General features: G+C 57.7%; 1 pseudogene; it reads right to left on the bottom strand.

Moving 5' to 3' along the window:
- Window positions 1-2,135, bottom strand: part of LOC120860633 — a 50,100-nt pseudogene extending 47,965 nt beyond the window's left edge.
- Window positions 2,136-19,172: the final 17,037 nt, after the last annotated feature.

Here is a 19,172-nt window from a genome sequence, read left to right as displayed (position 1 = left end):
GCGAACGTGCATTTCCCCACTCGAGACGAGGACTGACTCCCCTGTGAGCCTCCTGAGTGCCCCAAGATTCATGTCAGCACTGGAGAGGAATCCTCAGGATCCGTTATAGACTCCACACGAGGTCTTAGGCCCCGGCACCGACGGCAGAGGAATTCCGTCAGGCCCCTGGCAACTCGCATGGAAACTGGCCTTTCCTGAGGCCACAGGGGAGGGTCCCTGAGGTCCCCGTCGTAACTCGAGAACGTCGCGCACCAACTCGAGAACATCCAGGAGGTTTTCCCCTCCAGGCGAGATGAGGCCCTTTTCCGCTGAGGCGTCTCGAGGCAAATCACACTTTCCCTCTTGAACTTCGAAAGGATCCTTCACACTCTTGCTGCAACTCAAGAAGTTCCCCGACATACCCGCCTCCACTCGAGAGGAACACCGAGGGTCCCGCCGACATCAGCAGGAGCCCCGTTTCCTCCTCATAGCTCGAGAGGAGTGTTCCTTTCCCTGCTTCGTCGGGAAAGGATTCCTGGAATTCTAGTTGCATCTCCGAGGAGGCGCTCTCCACAGGAAAGTCGAGAGGAACTCCAGGGGTCGTGCCACCATTCCCAATGTGCACAAAAGGTCCCAGTCCAATCCAGAAAAACCTGATTTAGCTGCACTGCCTCGACTTGCACCCTGAGGATCGACTCACACAACAGTTGCACGTGTGGCAGCTCTGCGGGAAAATCTCGTGGGAAAGCCTCCATGGAATGCCACAGATCCCTGTATCAAGGCGACGGGAAGCTTACCACAGCTGATCCACCTCGGGAGAAAAGCGAGTTTGCATGTCCCCACTCGAGACGAGGACTGACTCCCGTGTGGAGTCTCCTGAATTACCCCAAGATCCATGTCAGCTCTGGAGAGGAATCCTCAGGTTCCCTCATAGACTCCACACGAATTTGAGGCCACGGCATCGACTGCAGAGGAATCCCGAAAGGCCCCTCGCAACTCGCCTGGAGACTGGCCTCTGCTGAGACCACAAGGGAGGGTCCCAGGGGTCCCCGTAATAACTCGAGAAAGTCCTGCCGCAAATCGAGAAGATCCAGGAGTTTCTCCTCTCTAGGCTAGATGAGGCCCTTTTCCACTGAGGCGTCTCGAGGCAAATCACACCTTCGCTCTTGAACTTCGAAAGTGTCCTTCACACCCTTGCTGCACTCTAGAAGTTCCCCGACATACCAGCCTCCAGTCGACAGGAACACCATCGGTCCCGCCAATATCAAGAGGAGCCAGGTTTCCACCTCATAGTTCAAAATGAAGATTCCTTTCCCTGCTTCGACGGGAAAGGATTCCCGGCGTTCCTGTCACATCTCGGAGGAGGCAGTCTCCACAGGAAAGTTGAGAGGAACTCCAGGGATCATGCCACCATTCCCAATGTAGACAAAATGTCTCAGTATATTCCAGAAGAACCGGATTTCCTGCACTGCCTCAACTTGCACGCCGAGGATCGACTCACACCATAGTGGCACGTGTGACAGCCCTGTGGGAAAACCTCGTGGGAAAGCCTCCATGGAATGCCACAGATCCCTGTACTAAGGCGATGGGAAGCCTGCCATGGCTGCTCCACCTCGGGAGAAATGCGAACGTGCATTTCCCCACTCGAGACGAGGACTGACTCCCCTCTGGAGCCTCCTGAGTGCCCCAAGATCCATGTCAGCACTGGAGAGGAATCCTCAGGTTCCGTCATGAACTCCACACGACGTCTCAGGCCTAGGCACCAACTGCAGAAGAATCCCGACAGGCCCCACGGAACTCTCATGGAGACTGGCCTTCCCTGAGGCCACAAGGGAGGGTCCCAGAGCTCCCCGTCGTAACTCGAGTAGGTCCTGCCGCAACTCGAGAACATCCAGGAGGTTCTCCCCTCCAGGCGAGATTAGGCCGATTTCCGCTGAGGCATCTCGAGGCAAATCACACCTTCCCTCTTGAACATCGAAAGGGTCCTTCCCACCCTTCTGCAACTCAAGAAGTTCTCCGGCATACCTGCCTCCACTCGAGAGGAACAATGAGGTTCCGGCCGACATCAAGAAGAGCCCGGTTTCCGCCTCATATCGCGAGATGAGGGTTTCTTTCCCTACTTCGTCGGGAAATGATTCCCGGCGTTCCTTTTGCATCTCGGAGGAGGAACTCTCCACAGGAAACACGAGAGGAACTCCAGGGGTCGTGCCACCATTCCCAATGTGCACAAAATGTCTCCGTCCACTCCAGAAGAACCTGATTTCCCTGCACTGCCTCGACTTGCACGCTGAGGATCGACTCACACCACAGTGGCACGTGTGACAGCCCTGTGGGAAAACCTAGTGGGAAAGCATCCATGGAATGCCACAGATCCCTGTATCAAGGCGACGGGAAGCCTGCAACGGCTGCTCCACCTCGGGACAAAAGCGGACTTGCATGTCCCCACTCGAGACGAGGACTTACACCCCTGTGGAGCCTCTAGAAATACCCCAAGATCCATGTCAGCACTGGAGAGGAATCCTCATGTTGCATCATAGACTCCACACGAGGTCTTAGGGCCCGGTACCGACTGCAGAGGAATCCCGACAGGACCCTCGGAACTCGCATGGAGACTGGCCTTTCCTGAGGCCGAAAGGGAGGGTCCCAGAAGTCCCCGTCGTAACTCAAGAAGGTCCCTCCACAATTTGAGAATATCCAGGAGGTTCTCCCCTCCAGGCCAGATGAGGCCTTTTTCGGCTGAGGCATCTGGAGTCAAATCACACCTCCCTCTTGAATTTGAAGCGGTCCTTCACACCCTTGCTGCAATTCAAGAAGTTCCCCAGCATACCCGTCTCGACTAGAGAGGAATACCGAGGGTCCCACCCACATCAAGAGGAGCACCGTTTCCTCCTCATACCTCGAAATGAGGGTTCCTTTCCTTGCTTCATCGGGAAAGGATTCACGGCATTCCTGCCGCATCTCGGAGGAGGCCCTCTCCACAGGAAAGTCGAGAGAAACTCCAGGGGTCGTGCCACCATTTGCAATGTGCACAAAATATCTCCGTCCACACCAGAAGAACCTGATTTCCCTGAACTTCCTCGACATGCACGCCGAAGATCGACACACATCACAGTGGCACGTATGACAGCCCTGTCGGAAAGCCTTTTTGGAATGCCTCAGAAGAATGCCACAGATCCCTGTATCAAGGTGACAGGAAGACTGCCATTGCTGCTCCAGCTCGTGCGGAAAGCACACGTGCATGTCCCCGCTTGAGACGAGGACTGACTCCGCTGTGGAGCCTCCAGAAATACCCGAAAATCCATGTCAGCACTGGAGAGGAATCCTCAGGTTCCATCATAGAATCCACAAGAGGTCCTGGGCCCCAGCACCGAATGCAGTAGAATCCCGACAGGCCAATCGCAACACGCCTGTAGACTGGCCTTTCCTCAGGCCACAAGGGAGGGTTCCAGAGGTCCCCGTCGTAACTCGAGAAGGTCTTGCCGCAACTCAAGAACATCTAGGAGGTTCTCCCCTCCAGGCGAGATGAGGCCCTTTTCCACTGATGCGTCTCCAGGCAAATCACACCTTCCCTCTTTAACTTCGAAACGGTACTTCACATCCTTGCTGCAACTAAGAAGTTCCCCTCATACCCTCCTCCACTCGAGAGGAACACCGAGGGTTCCGCCACATCAAGAGGAGCCCGGTTTCCGCCTCTTAGCTCGAGATGAGTGTTCCTTTCCCTGCTTCGTCGGGAAAGGATTCCCGGGTTTCCTGTCGCATCTCGGAGGAGGCGCTCTCCACAGGAATGTCTAGGGGAACTCCTGGGGTCGTGCCACCATTCCCAATGTGCACAAAATATCTCAGTCCACTCCAGAAGAACCTGATTTCCCTGCACTGCCTTGACTTGGACGCTGGAGATCGACCCACACCACAGTGACACGTGTAACAGCACTGTGGTAAAACCTCGTGGGAAAGCCTCCATGGAATGCCACAGATCCCTGTATCAAGGCGACGGGAAGCCGGCCACGGCTGCTCCACCTCGGGAGAAAAGCGGACTTGCATGTCCCAACTCGAGACGAGGACTGACTCCCCTCTGGAGCCTGGAGAAATACCGCAAGATCCATGTCTGCACTGAAGAGGATTCATCACGATCCGTCATAGACTCCAAACGAGGTTTAGGCCCCAGCACCGACTGCAGAGGAATCCCGACAGGCCCCTCGCAACTCGCATGGAGACTGGCCTTTCCTGAGGCCACAACGGAGTTTCCCAGAGATCCCCATCGTAACTCAAGAAAGTAACGCCGCAACTCGAGAACATCCTGGAAACCTCCTCTCCAGGCGAGATGGGGTCCTTTTCCGCTGAGGCGTCTCGAAGCAAATCATATCTTCACTCTTGAACTTCGAAAGAGTCCTTCACACCCTTGCTGCAACTCAAGAAGTTCCCCGACATACCCACCTCCACTCGAGAGGAACACCGAGGGACCCGCCAACATCAAGAGGAGCCCCGTTTCCTCCTCATAGCTCGAGATTTGTGTTCCTTTTCCCTGTTTCTTCGGGAAAGGATTCCGGGCTTTCCGGTCGCATTCGGAGGAGGCGCTCTCCACAGGAAATTCGAGAGGAATTCCAGAAGTCCTGCCACCATTCCCAATGTGAACAAAATGTCTCAGTCCACGCCAGAAGAACCTAATATCCCTGAACTTCCTCGACATGCACGCCGAGGATCGACCTACACCACATTAGCACGTGTGACAGCACTGTCTGAAAGCCTCATGGGAAAGCCTCCAAAGAATGCCAAAGAACCCTGTATCAAGTTGGCAGGAAGCCTGCAACGGCTGCTCCTGCTCGTGAAGAAAGCGGACGTGCAGGTCCCCACTCGAGACGAGGACTGACTCTCTTGTGGAGCCTCCAGAAGTACACCAAGATCCATTTCAGCACTGGAGAGGAATCCTCACGTTGTGCCATAGATTTAACACGAGGTCTTAGGGCCCGGTACTGGCTGCAGAGGAATCCTGACAGGCCCGTCGCAATTCACGTGGAGACTGGCCTTTCCTGAGGCCACAAGGGAGGGTCCCAGAGGTCCCCATCGTAACTCGAGAAAGTCCCGCCGCAACTCGAGAACATCCAGGAGATTCTCCCCTCTAGGCGAGATGAGGCCCTTTTCCGCTGAGGCATCTCGAGGCAAATCACACCTTCCCTCTTGAACTTAGAAAGGGTCCTTCACAAACTTGCTGCAACTCAAGAGTTCCACGACATACCCACCTACACTCGAGAGGAACACCGAGGGTCCCGCCTACATCAAGAGGAGACCCTTTTACTTCACATAGCTCGAGATGAGGGTTCCTTGCCCTGCTTAGTCAGGAAAGGATTCCCGGCTTTCCTGTCCCATCTCGGAGGAGGCGCTCTCCACAGGAAACTCGAGAGGAACTCCAGGGCTCGTGTCAACATTCCCAATGTGCACAAAATGTCTCCATCCACTCCAGAAGAAGCTGATTTCCCTGCACTGCCTCGACTTGCACGCCGAGGATTGACTCACACCACAGTGGCACGTGTGAGAGCCCTGTGGGAAAACTTCGTGGGAAAGCCTCCATGGAATGCCACAATTCCCTGTATCAATGCGAAGGGAACCCTGCCACGGCGGATCCACCTCGGGAGAAAAGCGGACTTGCAAGTCCCCACTCGAGACGAGGACTAACTCCACTTTGGAGCCTCTAGAAGTACCCAAGATCCATGTCAGCACTGGAGAGGAATCCTCAGATTCCGTCATGGACTCCACATGAGGTCTTAGGCCCCGGCACCAACTGCAGAGGAATCGCGACAGGCCCCTCGCAACTGGCATGGAGACTCACCTTTCCTGAGGCCACAAGGGAGGGTCCCAGCAGTCCCCGTCGTAACTTGTGAAGGTCGCGCTGCAACTTGAGAACATCCAGGAGGTTCTCCCCTCCAGGCGAGATGAGGCCCTTTGCCTCTGAGGCATCTCGAGGCAAATCACACCTTCCCTCTTGAATTTCGAAAGGGTCCTTCACACCCTTGCTGCAACTCAAGAAGTTCCCCACATACCCGCCTCCACTCGAGAGGAACACCAAGGGTCCCACCCACATCAAAAGGAGCCCCGTTTCCTCCTCATACCTCGAAATGAGGGTTCCATTCCTTGCTTCGTCGGGAAAGGATTCCCGGTGTTCCTGTCGCATCTCGGAGGAGGCCCTCTCCACAGGAAAGTCAAGAAGAACTCCAGTGGTCGTGCCACCATTCCCAATGTGCACAAAATATTTCGGTCTACTCCAGAAGAACCTGATTTCCCTGAACTTCCTCGACATGCACGCCGAGGATCGAATCACACCACAGTGGCAGCTGTGACAGCCGTGTCGAAAAGCCTCATGGGAAAGCCTCCAAAAAATGACACAGATTCCTGTATCCAGGCGACGGGAAGCCTGCCATGGCTGCTCCACCTCTTCATATGCGGACTTGCATGACCCCACAAGCGACAAGGACTGACTCCCCTGTGGAGCCTCCAGAAGTACCCCAAATCCATGTCAGCTTGGAGAGGAATCCTCAGGTTCCATCATAGACTCCACACCAGGTCTTAGGGCCTGGCACCGACTGCAGAGGAATCCCGACAGGACAGTCGCAAATCGCATGGAGATTGGCCTTTCCTGAGTCCACAAGGGAGGGTACCAGCAGTCCCCGTCATAACTCGAGAAGGTCTCGCCGCAACTCGAGAAAATCCAGGAGGTTCTCTCCTCCAGGCGAAATGAGGCCCTCTTCCGCTGAGGCGTCTCGAGGCAAATCACACCTTCCTTCTTGAACTTCGAAAGGGTCCTTCATGCCCTTGCTGCAACTCAAGAAGGTCCCCGACATTCCTGCTTCCACTCGAAAGGAACACCGAGGGTCCTGCCCATATCAAGAGGAGCCCCGTTTCCTCCTCATAGCTCGAGATGAGGGTTCCTTTCCCTGCTTCATCGGGAAAGGATTCCCGGCTTTCCTGTGGCATCTCGGTGGAGGCGCTCTCCACAGGAAAGTCGAGAGGAATTCCAGGGGTCGTGCCACCATTTCCAATGTGCACAAAATATCTTGGTCCACTCCAGAAGAACCTGATTTCCCTGCACTGCCTGGACGTGCACACCAAGGAGTGACTCACACCACAGTGGCACGTGTGACAGCCCTGTGGGGAAACCTCGTGGGAAACCCTCCATGGAATGATACAGATCCCTGTATCAAGGCGACGGGAAGCCTGCCACGACTGCTCCACCTCGGGAGAAAAGCGGACTTGCATGTCCCCACTCGAGACGAGGACTGACTCCACTGTGGAGCCTCCAGAAGTACCTCAAGATCCATGTCAGCACGGCAGAGGAATCCTCAGGATCCGTCATAGACTCCACACGAGTACTGAGGCCCCAGCACCGACAGCAGAGGAATCCCGACAGGGCCCTCGCAACTCCCATGGAGACTGGCGTTTCCTGGGGCCACAACAGAGGGTCCCAAAGGTCAACATCGTACCTCGAGAAAGTACCGCCGCAACTCGAGAACATCCAGGAGGTTCTCCTCTCCAGGTGAGATGAAGCCCTTTTCGGCTGAGGCGTCTCGCAGCAAATCACGTCTTCAGTCTTGAACTTCGAAAGGGTCCTTCACACCCTTGCTGCAACTCAAGAAGTTTCCCGACATACCCGCCTCCACTCGAGAGGAACATCGAGGGACCCGCCAACATCAAGAGGAGCTCCGTTTCCTCCTCATAGCTCGAGAGGAGGGTTTCTTTCCCTGCTTCGTCGGGAAAGGATTCCCCCTTTCTTGCCGCATCTCGGAGGAGGCGCTCTCACAGGAAACACGAGAGGAACTCCAGAGGTGGTGCCACCATTCCAAATGTGCACAAAATGTCTCCGTCCACTCCAGAAGAACCTGATTTCCCTGCACTGCCTCGACTTACACACCGAAAATCGACTCTCACCACAATGCCAGGTGTGACAGCCCTGTGGGAAAACCTCGTGGGAAAGCCTCCATTGAATGCCACACATCCCTGTATCAAGAAGACGGGAAGCCTGCCACGGCTGCTCCACCTCGGGAGAAAAGCTGACTTGCATGTCCCCACTCGAGAAGAGGACTGTCTCCCCTGTGGAGCCTCCAGAAGTACCTGAAGATCTATGTCAGCAATGGAGAGGAATCCTCAGGTTCCATCATACACTCCACACGAGGTCTTAGGCCCCGGCACCAACTGCAGAGTAATCCTGACAGGCCCCTTGCAACTCGCATGGAGACTGGCCTTAACTGAGGCCACAAGGGAGGGTCTCAGAGGTCCCCGTCATAACTCGAGAAGGTCCCGCCGCAACTCGAGAACATCCAGGAGGTTCTCCCCTCCAGGCAAGATGAGCCCCTTTTCTGCTGAGACGTCTCGAGGCAAATCAAACCTTCCCTCTTGAACTTCGAAACGGTCCTTCAAACCCTTGCTGCAACTCTAGAAGTTCCCCGACATACCCGCCTCCACTAGATAGGAACACCGAGGGTCCCGCCTACATCAAGAGGAGCCCCGTTTCCTCCTCATAGCTCGAGATGAGGGTTCCTTTCCCTGCTTCGTTGGGAAAGGATTCCCGGCTTTCCTGAATCTTTTCCCGGCTTTCCTGTCGCATCTCAAAGGAGGCGCTCTCCACAGGAAAGTCGAGAGGAATTCCAGGGTTCATGTCACCATTCCAAATGTGCACAAAATATCTCCGTCCACTCCAGAAGAACCCGATTTCCCTGAACTTCCTCGACATGCACGCCGAGGATCGACTCACACCACAGTGGCACGTGTGACAGCCCTGTCGGAAAGCCTCATGGGAAAGCCTCCAAAGAATGCCACAGATCCCTGTATCAAGGCGACGGGAAGCCTGGTACGGCTGCTCCAGCTTGTGAGGAAAGCGGACGTGCATGTCCCCACTTGAGACGAGGACTGACTCCCCTGTGCAGCCTCCAGAAATACCTGAAGATCCATGTCAGCACTTGAGAGGAATCCTCAGGATCCGTCATAGACTCCACACGAGGTCTTAGTGCCCGGCACCGAATGCAGAGGAATCCCGACACGCCACTCGCAACTCGCATGGAGGCTGGCCTTTCCTAAGGCCACAAGGGAGGGTCCCAGAGGTCTCCGTCTTAACTCGAGAGGCCCCACCGCAACTCGAAATAATCCAGGAGGTTCTCCCCTCCAGGCGAGATGAGGCCCTTTACCGCTGAGGCGTCTCCAGGCAAATCACACCTTCCCTCTTGAACTTCGAAAGGGTCCTTCACACCCTTGCTGCAACTCAAGAAATTACCCGACATACCCGCCTCCACTGGAGAGGAAGACTGAAGGACCCGCCCACATCAAGAGGAGCCCCATTTCCTCCTCAGAGCTCGAGATTTGGGTTCCTTTCTTGCTTCGTCGGGAAAGGATTACCGGCTTTCCTGTCGCATTCGGAGGAGGCGCTCTCTACAGGAAATTCGAGAGGAACTCCAGGGGTCCTGCCACCATTCCCAATGTGCACAAAATATATCAGTCCACGCCAGAGGAACCTGATTTCCCTGAACTGCCTCGACGTGCGTGCCGAGGATCGACTCACACCACAGTGGCAAGTGTGAGAGCTCGGGGAAAACCTCGTGGGATAGCGTACTTGGAATGACACAGATCCCTGTATCAAGGCGAGGGGAAGCCTGCCACGGCTGCTCCACCTCGGGAGAAAACCGGACTTGCATGTCCCCACCCGAGACGAGGACTGACTCCCCTGTGGAGCCTCCAGAAATACCCCAAGTTCCATGTCAGCACTGGAGAGGAATCCTCAGGTTCCGTCATAGACTCCCCATGAGGTCTTATGCCCCGGCAACGACTGCAGAGGAATCCCGACAGGCCCCTCGAACTCGCATGGATACTGGCCTTTCCTGAGGCCACAAGGGAGGGTCCCAGAAGTCCCCATTATCACTGGAGAAAGTCCCGTCGCAACTCCTGAACATCCAGGAGGTTCTCCCCTCCAGGCGAGAAGAGACTCTTTTCCGCTGAGGCATCTTGAGGCAAATCACACCTTCCTCTTGAACTTCGAAAGGGTCCTTCACACCCTTGCTGCAACTCAAGAAGTTCCCCACATACCTGCCTCCACTTGAGAGGAACACCGAGGGTCCCACCCACCTCAAAAGGAGCCCCGTTTCCTCCTCATACCTCGAAATGAGGGTTCCTTTCCTTGCTTCATCGGGAAAGGATTCACGGCGTTCCTGCCGCATCTCGGAGGAGGCCCTCTCCACAGGAATTTCGAGAACAACTCCAGGAGTCGTGCCACCATTCCCAATGTGCACAAAATATCTCGGTCCACTCTAGAAGAACCTGATTTCCCTGAACTTCCTCGACATGCACGCCGAGGATCGAATCACACCACAGTGGCAAGTGTGACAGCCCTGTCGGAGGGCCTCATGGGAAAGCCTCCAAAAAATGCCACAGATCCTGTATCAAGGCGACGGGAAGCCTGCCATGGCTGCTCCACGTCTTCAGATGCGGACTTGCATGTCCCCACAAGAGACGAGGACTGACTCCCCTGTGGAGCCTCCAGAAGTACCCCAAATCCATGTCAGCTTGGAGAGGAATCCTCAGGTTCCATCATAGACTCCACACCAGGTCTTAGGCCCGGGCACCGACTGCAGAGGAATCCCGACACTCCCTTTGCAGCTGGCATGGAGACTGGACTTTCCTGAGGCCACAAGGGAGGGTCTCAGAGGTCCCCGTCGTAACTTGAGAAGGTCCAGCCGCAACTCGAGAACATCCAGGAGGTTCTCCCCTCCAGGCGAGATGAGGCCCTTAGCCGCTGAGGTGTCTCGAGGCAAATCACACCTTCCATCTTGAACTTCGAAAGGGTCCTTCACACCCTTGCTGCAACTCAAGAAGTTCCCCAACATACCCGCCTCCACCCAAGAGAAACACCGAGGGACCCACCACATCACGAGGAGCCCTCTTTCCGCCACATAGCTCGAGATTTGTGTTCTTTTCCCTGCTTCGTCGGGAAAGGATACACAGCTTTCCTGTCGCATTCCGAGGAGGCTCTCTCCACAGGAAAGTCGAGAGGAACTCCAGGGGTCCTGCCACAATTCCCAATGGGCACAAAATGTCTTTGTCCCCTCTAGAAGAATGTGATTTCCCTGTACTTTCTCGATATGCATGCCGAGGATTGACTCACACCATATTGGCACGTGTGACAGCCCTGTGGGAAAACCTCTTGGGAAAGCCTCCATGGAATGCCACAGATCCCTGTATCAAGGTGATGGGAGGCCTGCCACGGCTGCTCCACCTCAGGAGAAAAGCGGTCTTGGATGTCCCAATCGAGACGAGGACTGACACCCCTGTGGAGCCTCCAGAAGTACCCCAAGATCCATGTCAGCACTGGAGAGGAATCCTCAGGTTCCATCATAGACTCCACACGACGTCTTAGGCCCCGGCACCGACTGCAGAGGAATCCCGGCAGGCTCCTTCCAACTCACATGGAGACTGGCGTTTCCTGAGGCCACAAGGAGGGTCCCAGAGATCCTCGTCGTAACTTGAGAAGGTCCCGCCGCAACTCGGGAAAATCCAGGAGGTTCTCCCCTCCAGGCGAGATGAGGCCCTTTTCCGCTGAGGCGTCTCGAGGCAAATCACACCTTCCCTCTTGAACTTCGATAGGGTCATTCACACCCTTGCTGCAACTCAAGAAGTTCCCCACATACCCGCCTCCACTCGAGAGGAACACCGAGGGTCTCGCCCACATCAAGAGGAGCCCCGTTTCCTCCTCATACCTCGAGATGAGTGTTCCTTTCACTGCTTCGTCGGGGAAGGATTCCCGCCTTTCCTGTCGCATCTTGGAGGAGGCGCTCTCCACAGTACTGTCGAGTGGAATTCCAGGGGTCGTGCCACCATTCCCAATGTGCACAAAATATCTCTGTTCACTCCAGAAGAACCTGATTTCCCTGAACTTCCTCGACATGCACGCCGAGGATCGAATCACACCACAGTGGCAAGTGTGACAGCCCTGTCGGAAATCCTCATCGGAAAGCCTCCAAAAAATGCCACAGATCCCTGTATCAAGGTGATGAGAAGCCTGCCATGGCTGCTCCACCTCTTCAGATGCGGACTTGCATGTCCCCACAAGAGACGAGGACTGACTCCCCTGTGGAGCCTCCAGAAGTACCCCAAATCCATGTCAGCCTGCAGAGGAATCCTCAGGTTCCATCATAGACTCCACACCAGGTCTTAGGCCCCGGCACCGACTGCAGAGGAATGCCGACACTCCCCTTGCAGCTGGCATGGAGACTGGACTTTCCTGAGGCCACAAGGGAGGGTCTCAGAAGTCCCCGTCGTAACTTGAGAAGGTCCAGCCGCAACTCGTGAAAATCCAGGAGGTTCTCCCCTCCATGCAAAATGAGGCCCTTTTCCGCTGAGGCATCACGAGGCAAGTCACATCCCTCTTTTACTTCGAAAGGGTCCTTCACACCCTTGCTGCAACTCAAGAAATTCCCCGACATACCCGCCTCCACTCGAAAGGAACACCGAGGGTCCCGACCACATCAAGAGGAGCCCCGTTTCCTCCTCATAGCTCGAGATGAGGGTTACTTTGCCTGCTTTGTCGGGAAAGGTTTCCCGGCGATCCTGTCGCATCTCGGAGGAGGCGCTCTCGACAGGAAAGTCGAGAGGAACTCCAGGGGTTGTGCCACCATTCCAAATGTGCACAAAATGTCTCCGTCCACTGCAGAAGAACCTGATTTCCCTGAACTTACTTGACATGCACGCCGAGGATCGACTCACACCACAGTGGCACGTGTGACAGCCCTGTGGGAAAGCCTCGTGGGAAAGCCTCCAAAGAATGCCACTGATCCCTTTATCAAGGGGACGGGAAGCCTGCCATGGCTGCTCGACCTCAGGAGAAATGCGGACTTGCATGTCCCCACTCGAGACAAGGACTGACTCCCCTTTGGAGCCTCCAGAAGTACCCCAAGATCCATGTCAGCACTGGAGAGGAATCCTCAGGTTCCATCATAGACTCCACACGAGGTCGTAGGCCCCGGCACCGACTGCAGAGGAATCACGACAGGCCACTCGCAACTCGCATGGAGACTGGCCATTCCAGAGACCCCAAGGGTAGGTCCCAGAGGTAACCGTCCTAACTCAAGAAAATCCCACCGCAACTTGAGAACATCCAGGAGGTTCTCCCCTCCAGGCCAGATCAGGCGCTTTTCCGCTGAGGCGTCTCGAGGCAAATCACACCTTCCATCTTGAACTTCGAAAGGGTCATTCACACCCTTGCTGCAACTCAAGAAGTTCCCCAACATACCCGCCTGCACTAGAGAGGAACACCGAGGATCCCGCACACATCAAGAGGAGCCCGGTTTCAGCCTCATAGCTCGAGATGAGGGTGCCTTTCCCTGCTTCTTTGTGAAAGGATTCCCAGAGTTCCTGTCACATCTCGGAGGAGGCACTCTCCACAGGAAAGTCGAGAGGAACTCCAGGGGTCGTGACACCATTCCCAATGAGCACAAAATGTCTCAGTCTACTCCAGAAGAACCTGATTTCCCTGAACTTCCTCGACATGCACGCCGAGGATCAACTCACACCACAGTGGCACGTGTGACAGCCCTGTGGGAAAATCACGTGGGAAAGCCTACGTGGAATGAAACAGATCCCTGTATCAAGGCAAGGGGAAGCCTGCCACGGCTACTGCACCTCGGGAGAAAAGCGGACTTGCATGTCCCCAATCGGGACGAGGCCTAACTCCCCTGTGGAGCCTCCAGAAGTACCCCAAGATCCATGTCAGCACTAGAGAGGAATCCTCAGGTTCCGTCATAGATTCCACACGAGGTCTTAGGCCCAGGCACCGACTGCAGGGGAATCCCAACCGGCCACTCTCGTGCAAGTGGTTTGGGCCTGTTCCTGCAGTCCTGAGCTCCCGCCCACTGGCCCAGCTCAGGGAGCAGCCCCAGAGCCAAGACGTACGGGAGGCGCGTGGCGCCCCCGCATGGAAGCCGAGTGCCGAGCACGTTGGAAAGCGAGCCTCCTCGGCAGAAGAGCAGGCAGCCCAGCTGCGTGCATCTGTAAGGCCTGGCTGGGAAATCCCAAGTGCGCCTGAGAACGGCAGAGCTCCAGCTCTGCTCAGAGGCCCGATCTGGCAGAGTCCCTGGTGTGAGGCTGCTCTGCCCTGGTCGACACTTGCCCAGATTTGCCTCACTGCTAGTGTTCCTGCCGAGGAAGGAGCATACTGCCCCAGGCTGGGAGAAGCCACTGGCGCCTTCCTGGCCACAGCTCCTCTCTTGCCTTGCCGTTTCACATAGGGCCCAGGCGCCCTTGGGGAGGCTTTAGGAGCCGGTGGCTTTCACCTTCCCAACGGCTCCAGCACTTAGCGCTGTGTCAGACCGAAGGGAAGCCCAAGTGCAAGGCTTCTCCCACTGGGGATTGGCCGCCGGATTGAGCGCAGCACGGAGAGCACCAGGCACCGTGGCACCTGGGTGTTGTAGGCTGCCCCACAACGCGGAGGCTGAATAACTGCTCGCCTGTCAGTGCTTGACAGACCGAGTTTCCCTAGGGCTCTCCTCCCTAGCACAGACGCCTGCAAGTGGTTGGGGCCTACCCCTGCGGTTCTGAGCTCCCGCCCACCGCCGCAATTCAGGGAAGCAGCGCCGGAGCCAAGACCTCCGGGAGGCGCGTTGTGCCACCGCATGGAAGCCGAGTGCACAGCACATTGGAAAGCGAGCTCCTCGGAAGAAGAGCAGGCAGCCCAGCTGCGAGCGTCTGCAAGGCCAGGCTGGGAAATCCCAAGTGCACCTCCAGAATGGCAGAGCTCCAACTCTGCTCAGAGGCCCGATCTGGCAGATTCCCTCGAGTGAGGCTGCTCTGCCCTGGGCGAGACTTGCCCAGACTTGCCTCACTGCTAGTGTTCCTGCCAGGAAGGAGCATGCAGCCCCAGGATGGGAGACTCCACTTGCGCCTTCCTGGCCTCAGCTCCTCTCCTGCCTAGCCTTTGCAACTAGACCCAGGCGGCCTTGGGAGGCTTTACGGGCCGGTGGTTTACACCCTACCAAGGGCAATAACACTTAGGGCTGTGTCAGAGAGATGGGAAGCCCAACTGCAAGGCTTCTCCCGCTGGGGCATGGCCTCCCCGACTCAGCGCAGCACGTAGAGCACCAGGCTCCCAGGGCCCCTGGGTGGGGGAGGCAGCCCCACAACGGGGAGGCTGAGTCCCTGCTCGTCTGCCAGTGCTTGACAGACTGAGTTTCCCTAGGGCTCTCCTCCCCAGCACAGACGAGAGCAAGTGGTTGGGACGTGACACTGCGGTTCTGAGCTGCCGCCCACAGCCCCAGCTAACGGAAGCAGCCCGGGAGCCAAGACCTCCGGGGGGAGCGTGGGCCCCTGCATGGAAGCAGAGTGCACAGCACGCTGGAAAGCGAGCCTCCTCGGGGGAAGAGCAGGCAACCCAGCTGCGTGCGTCTGCAAGGCCTGGCTGGGAAATTGCAAGTGCGCCTCCAGAACGGCAGAGCTCCAGCTCTGCTCAGAGGCCCGATCTGGCAGAGTTCTTGGTTTGAGGCTGCTCTGCCCTGGGCTAGACTTGCTCAGACTTGCATCGGGGCTAGTGTTCCTGCCCAGGAAGGAGCATGCTGCCCCAGGCTGGGAGAAGCCACTGGCGCCTTCCTGGCCTCAGCTCCTCTCTTGCCTTGCAGTTTCACATAGGGCCCAGGCGCCCTTGGGGAGGCTTTAGGAGCCGGTGGCTTTCACCTTCCCAAGGGCTCCAGCACTTAGCGCTGTGTCAGACCGAAGGGAAGCCCAAGTGCAAGGCTTCTCCAACTGGGGATTGGCCGCCGGACTCAGTGCAGCATGGAGAGCACCAGGCATCCTGGCCCCGGGGTTTTGTAGGCAGCCCCACAATGCGGAGGCTGAGTCCCTGCTCGCCTGCCAGTGCTTGACAGACCGAGTTTCTCTAGGGCTCTCCTCAACTGCACAGACGCGTGCAAGTGGTTGAGGGCTGCCCCTGCGGTTCTGAGCTCCCGCCCACCGCCCCAGCTCAGGGAAGCAGCGCCGGAGACAAGACCTCCGGGAGGCGCGGGGCGACCCCGCATGGAAGCCGAGTGCACAGCACGTGGGAAAGCGAGCTCCTCGGAAGAAGAGCAGGCAGCCCAGGTGCGTGCGTCTGCAAGGCCTGGCTGGGAAATCCCAAGTGCGCCTCCAGAACGGCAGAGCTCCAACTCTGCTCAGAGGTCCGATCTGGCAGATTCCCTCGTGTGAGGCTGCTCTGCCCTGGGCGAGACTTGCCCAGACTTGCCTCGCTGCTAGTGTTCCTGCCAGGAAGGAGCATGTTGCCCCAGGCTGGGAGACGCCACTGGCACCTTCCTGGCCTCAGCTCCTCTCCTGCCTAGCCTTTGTACCTAGACCCAGGCGGCCTTGGGGAGTCTTTACGGGCCGGTGGTTTTCACCCTGCCAAGGGCAATAACACTTTGGGCTGTGTCAGACAGATGGGAAGCCCAACTGCAAGGCTTCTCCCACTGTGGCTTGTCCGCCCGGACTCAGCGCATCATGGAGAGCACCAGGCTCCCAGGGACCCTGGGTGGGAGAGGCAGCCCCACAATGTGGAGGCTGAGACCCTGCTTGCCTGCCAGTGTTTGCAAACCGAGCTTCCCTAGGGCTCTCCTCCCCAGCACAGACGTGTGCAAGTGGTTACGGCCTGCCCATGCGGTTCTGTGCTCCCGCCCACAGCCCCAGCTCAGGGATGCAACCCCGGAGACAAGACCTCCGGGAGGCGCGTGGTGCCCCCGCATGGAAGCTGAGTGCACTTCATGCTGGAAAGCGAGCCTCCTCGAGGGAAGAGCAGGCAGCCCAGCTGCATGCGTCTGCAAGGCCGGGCCGGGAAATCTGAAGTGCACCTCCAGAACGGCAGGGCTCCAGCTCTGCTCAAAAGCCCGATCTGGCAGAGTCCCTGCTTTGAGTCTGCTCTACCATGGGCGACACTTGCCCAGACTTGCCTCGCTGCTAGTGTTTCTGACCAGGAAGGAGCATGATGCCCCAGGCTGGGAGACGCCACTGGCGCCTTCCTGGCCTCAGCTCCTCTCCTGCCCTGCTTTGCACCTAGGGCCCAGGCGCCCTTAGGGAGGCTTTAGGGGACGGTAGCTTTCACCGTGCCAAGGGCTCCATCATTTAGTGCTGTGTCAGATAGATGGGAAACCCAACTGCAGGCTTCTCCCACTGAGGCATGGCCGCCCGGACTCAGCGCAGCACGGAGAGCACCAGGCTCCCAGGGCCCCTGGGTGGGGGAGACAGCCCCACAACGCGGATGCTGAGTCCCTGCTCGCCTGCCAGTGCTTGACAGACCGAGTTTCCCTAGGGCTCTCCTCCCCAGCACAGACGGGTGCAAGTGGTGGGGCCTGCCCCTGCGGTTTTGAGCTCCCGCCCACAGCCCCAGCTCAGGGAAGCAGCCCCGGAGCCAAGACCTCCGGGAGGAGCGTGGCGCTCCTGCATTGAAGCCGAATGCACAGCACGCTGGAAAGCGAGCCTCCTCGGGTCAAGAGCAGGCCGCCCAGCTGCCTGCGACTGGAAGGCCAGGTTTTGAATCCCAAGTGCGCCTCCAGAACGGCAGAGCTCCAGCTCTGCTCAGAGGCCCGATCTGGCAGAGTCCCTGGTGTGAGTCTGCTCTGCCCTGGGCGACACTTGCACAGACTTGCCTCGCTGCTAGTGTTCCTGACCAGGAAGGAGCATGCCGCCCCAGGCTGGGAGACGCCACTGGCGCCTTCCTGGCCTCAGCTCCTCTCTTGCCTTGCAGTTTCACATAGGGCCCAGGCTCCCTTGGGGAGGCTTTAGGAGCCGGTGGCTTTCACTTTCCCAAGGGCTCCAGCACTTAGCGGGGTGTCAGACCGAAGGGAAGGCCAAGTGCAATGATTCTCCCGCTGGGGATTGGCCGCCGGACTCAGCGCAGCACGGAGAGCACCAGGCACCCTGGCCCCTGGGTGTTGTAGGCAGCCCCACAACGCGGAGGCTGAATAACTGCTCGCCTGTCAGTGCTTGACAGACCGAGTTTCCCTAGGGCTCTCCTCCCCAGCAGAGACGCGTGCAAGTGGTTGGGGCCTGTCCCTGCGGTTCTGATCTCCCGCCCACCGCCTCAGCTCAGGGAAGCAGCGCCGGAGCCAAGACCTCCAGGAGGCGCGAGGCGCCCCTGCATGGAAGCCGAGTGCACAGTACGTTGGAAAGCGAGCGCCTCGAAAGAAGAGCAGGCAGTCCAGATGCGTGCGTCTGCAAGGCCTGGCTGGGAAATCCCAAGTGCGCCTCCAGAACGGCAGAGCCCCAGCTCTGGTGAGAGGCCCAATCTGGCAGAGTCCCTGGTGTTTGGCTGCTCTGCCGTGGGCGACACTTGCCCAGACTTGCCTCGCTGCTAGTGTTCCTAACCAAGAAGGAGCATGCTGCCCCAGGCTGGGAGACGCCACTGGCGCCTTCCTGGCCTCAGCTTCTCTCTTGCCTTGCAGTTTCACATAGGGCCCAGGCGCCCTTGGGGAGGCTTTAGGGGCCGGTGGTTTTCACCCTGCCAAAGGCTCCAGAACTTAGCACTGTGTCAGACCGAAGGGAAGCCCAACTGCAAGGCTTTTCCAGCTGCGGCTTGGCCGCCCGGACTCAGCGCAGCATGGAGAGCACCAGGCTCCCAGGGCCCCTGGGTGGGGGAGGCAGCCCCACAATGGGGAGGCTGAGTCCCTGCTCGCCTTGCAGTGCTTGAGAGACCGAGTTTCCCTAGGGCTCTCCTCCCCAGCACAGACGCGTGCAAGTGGTTGGGGCCTGCATGGCGGTTCTGAGCTCCCGCCCACAGCCCAAGCTCAGGGAAGCAGTCCCGGAGCCAAGATCTCCAGGAGGCGCGTGGCGCCCCCGCATGGAAGCCGAGTGCACAGCACGCTGGAAAGCGAGCCTCCTCGGGTGAAGAGCAGGCAGACCAGTTGCGTACTTCTGCAAGGCCTGGCTGGGAAATCGCAAGTGCGCCTCCACAACGGCAGAGCTCCAGCTCTGCTCAGAGGCCCGATCTGGCAGAGTCCCTGGTGTGAGGCTGCTCTGTCCTGTATGACACTTGCCCAGAATTGCCTCGCTCCTAGTGTTCCTGCCCAGGAACGAGCATGCTGCCCCAGGCTGGAAGACGCCACTGGCGCCTTCCTGGCCTCAGCTCCTCTCCTACCTTGCCTTTGCACATAGACCCAGGCGGCATTGGGGAGGCTTTACGGGCGGGTGGTTTTCACCCTGCTAAGGGCAAT

This window comes from Oryx dammah, unplaced genomic scaffold (assembly GCF_014754425.2).
Source record: "Oryx dammah isolate SB20612 unplaced genomic scaffold, SCBI_Odam_1.1 HiC_scaffold_11150, whole genome shotgun sequence".
Classification (NCBI taxonomy): domain Eukaryota; kingdom Metazoa; phylum Chordata; class Mammalia; order Artiodactyla; family Bovidae; genus Oryx; species Oryx dammah.
Note: the sequence above shows the minus strand (reverse complement) of the source record. Positions and strands in the feature narration are given on the sequence as shown.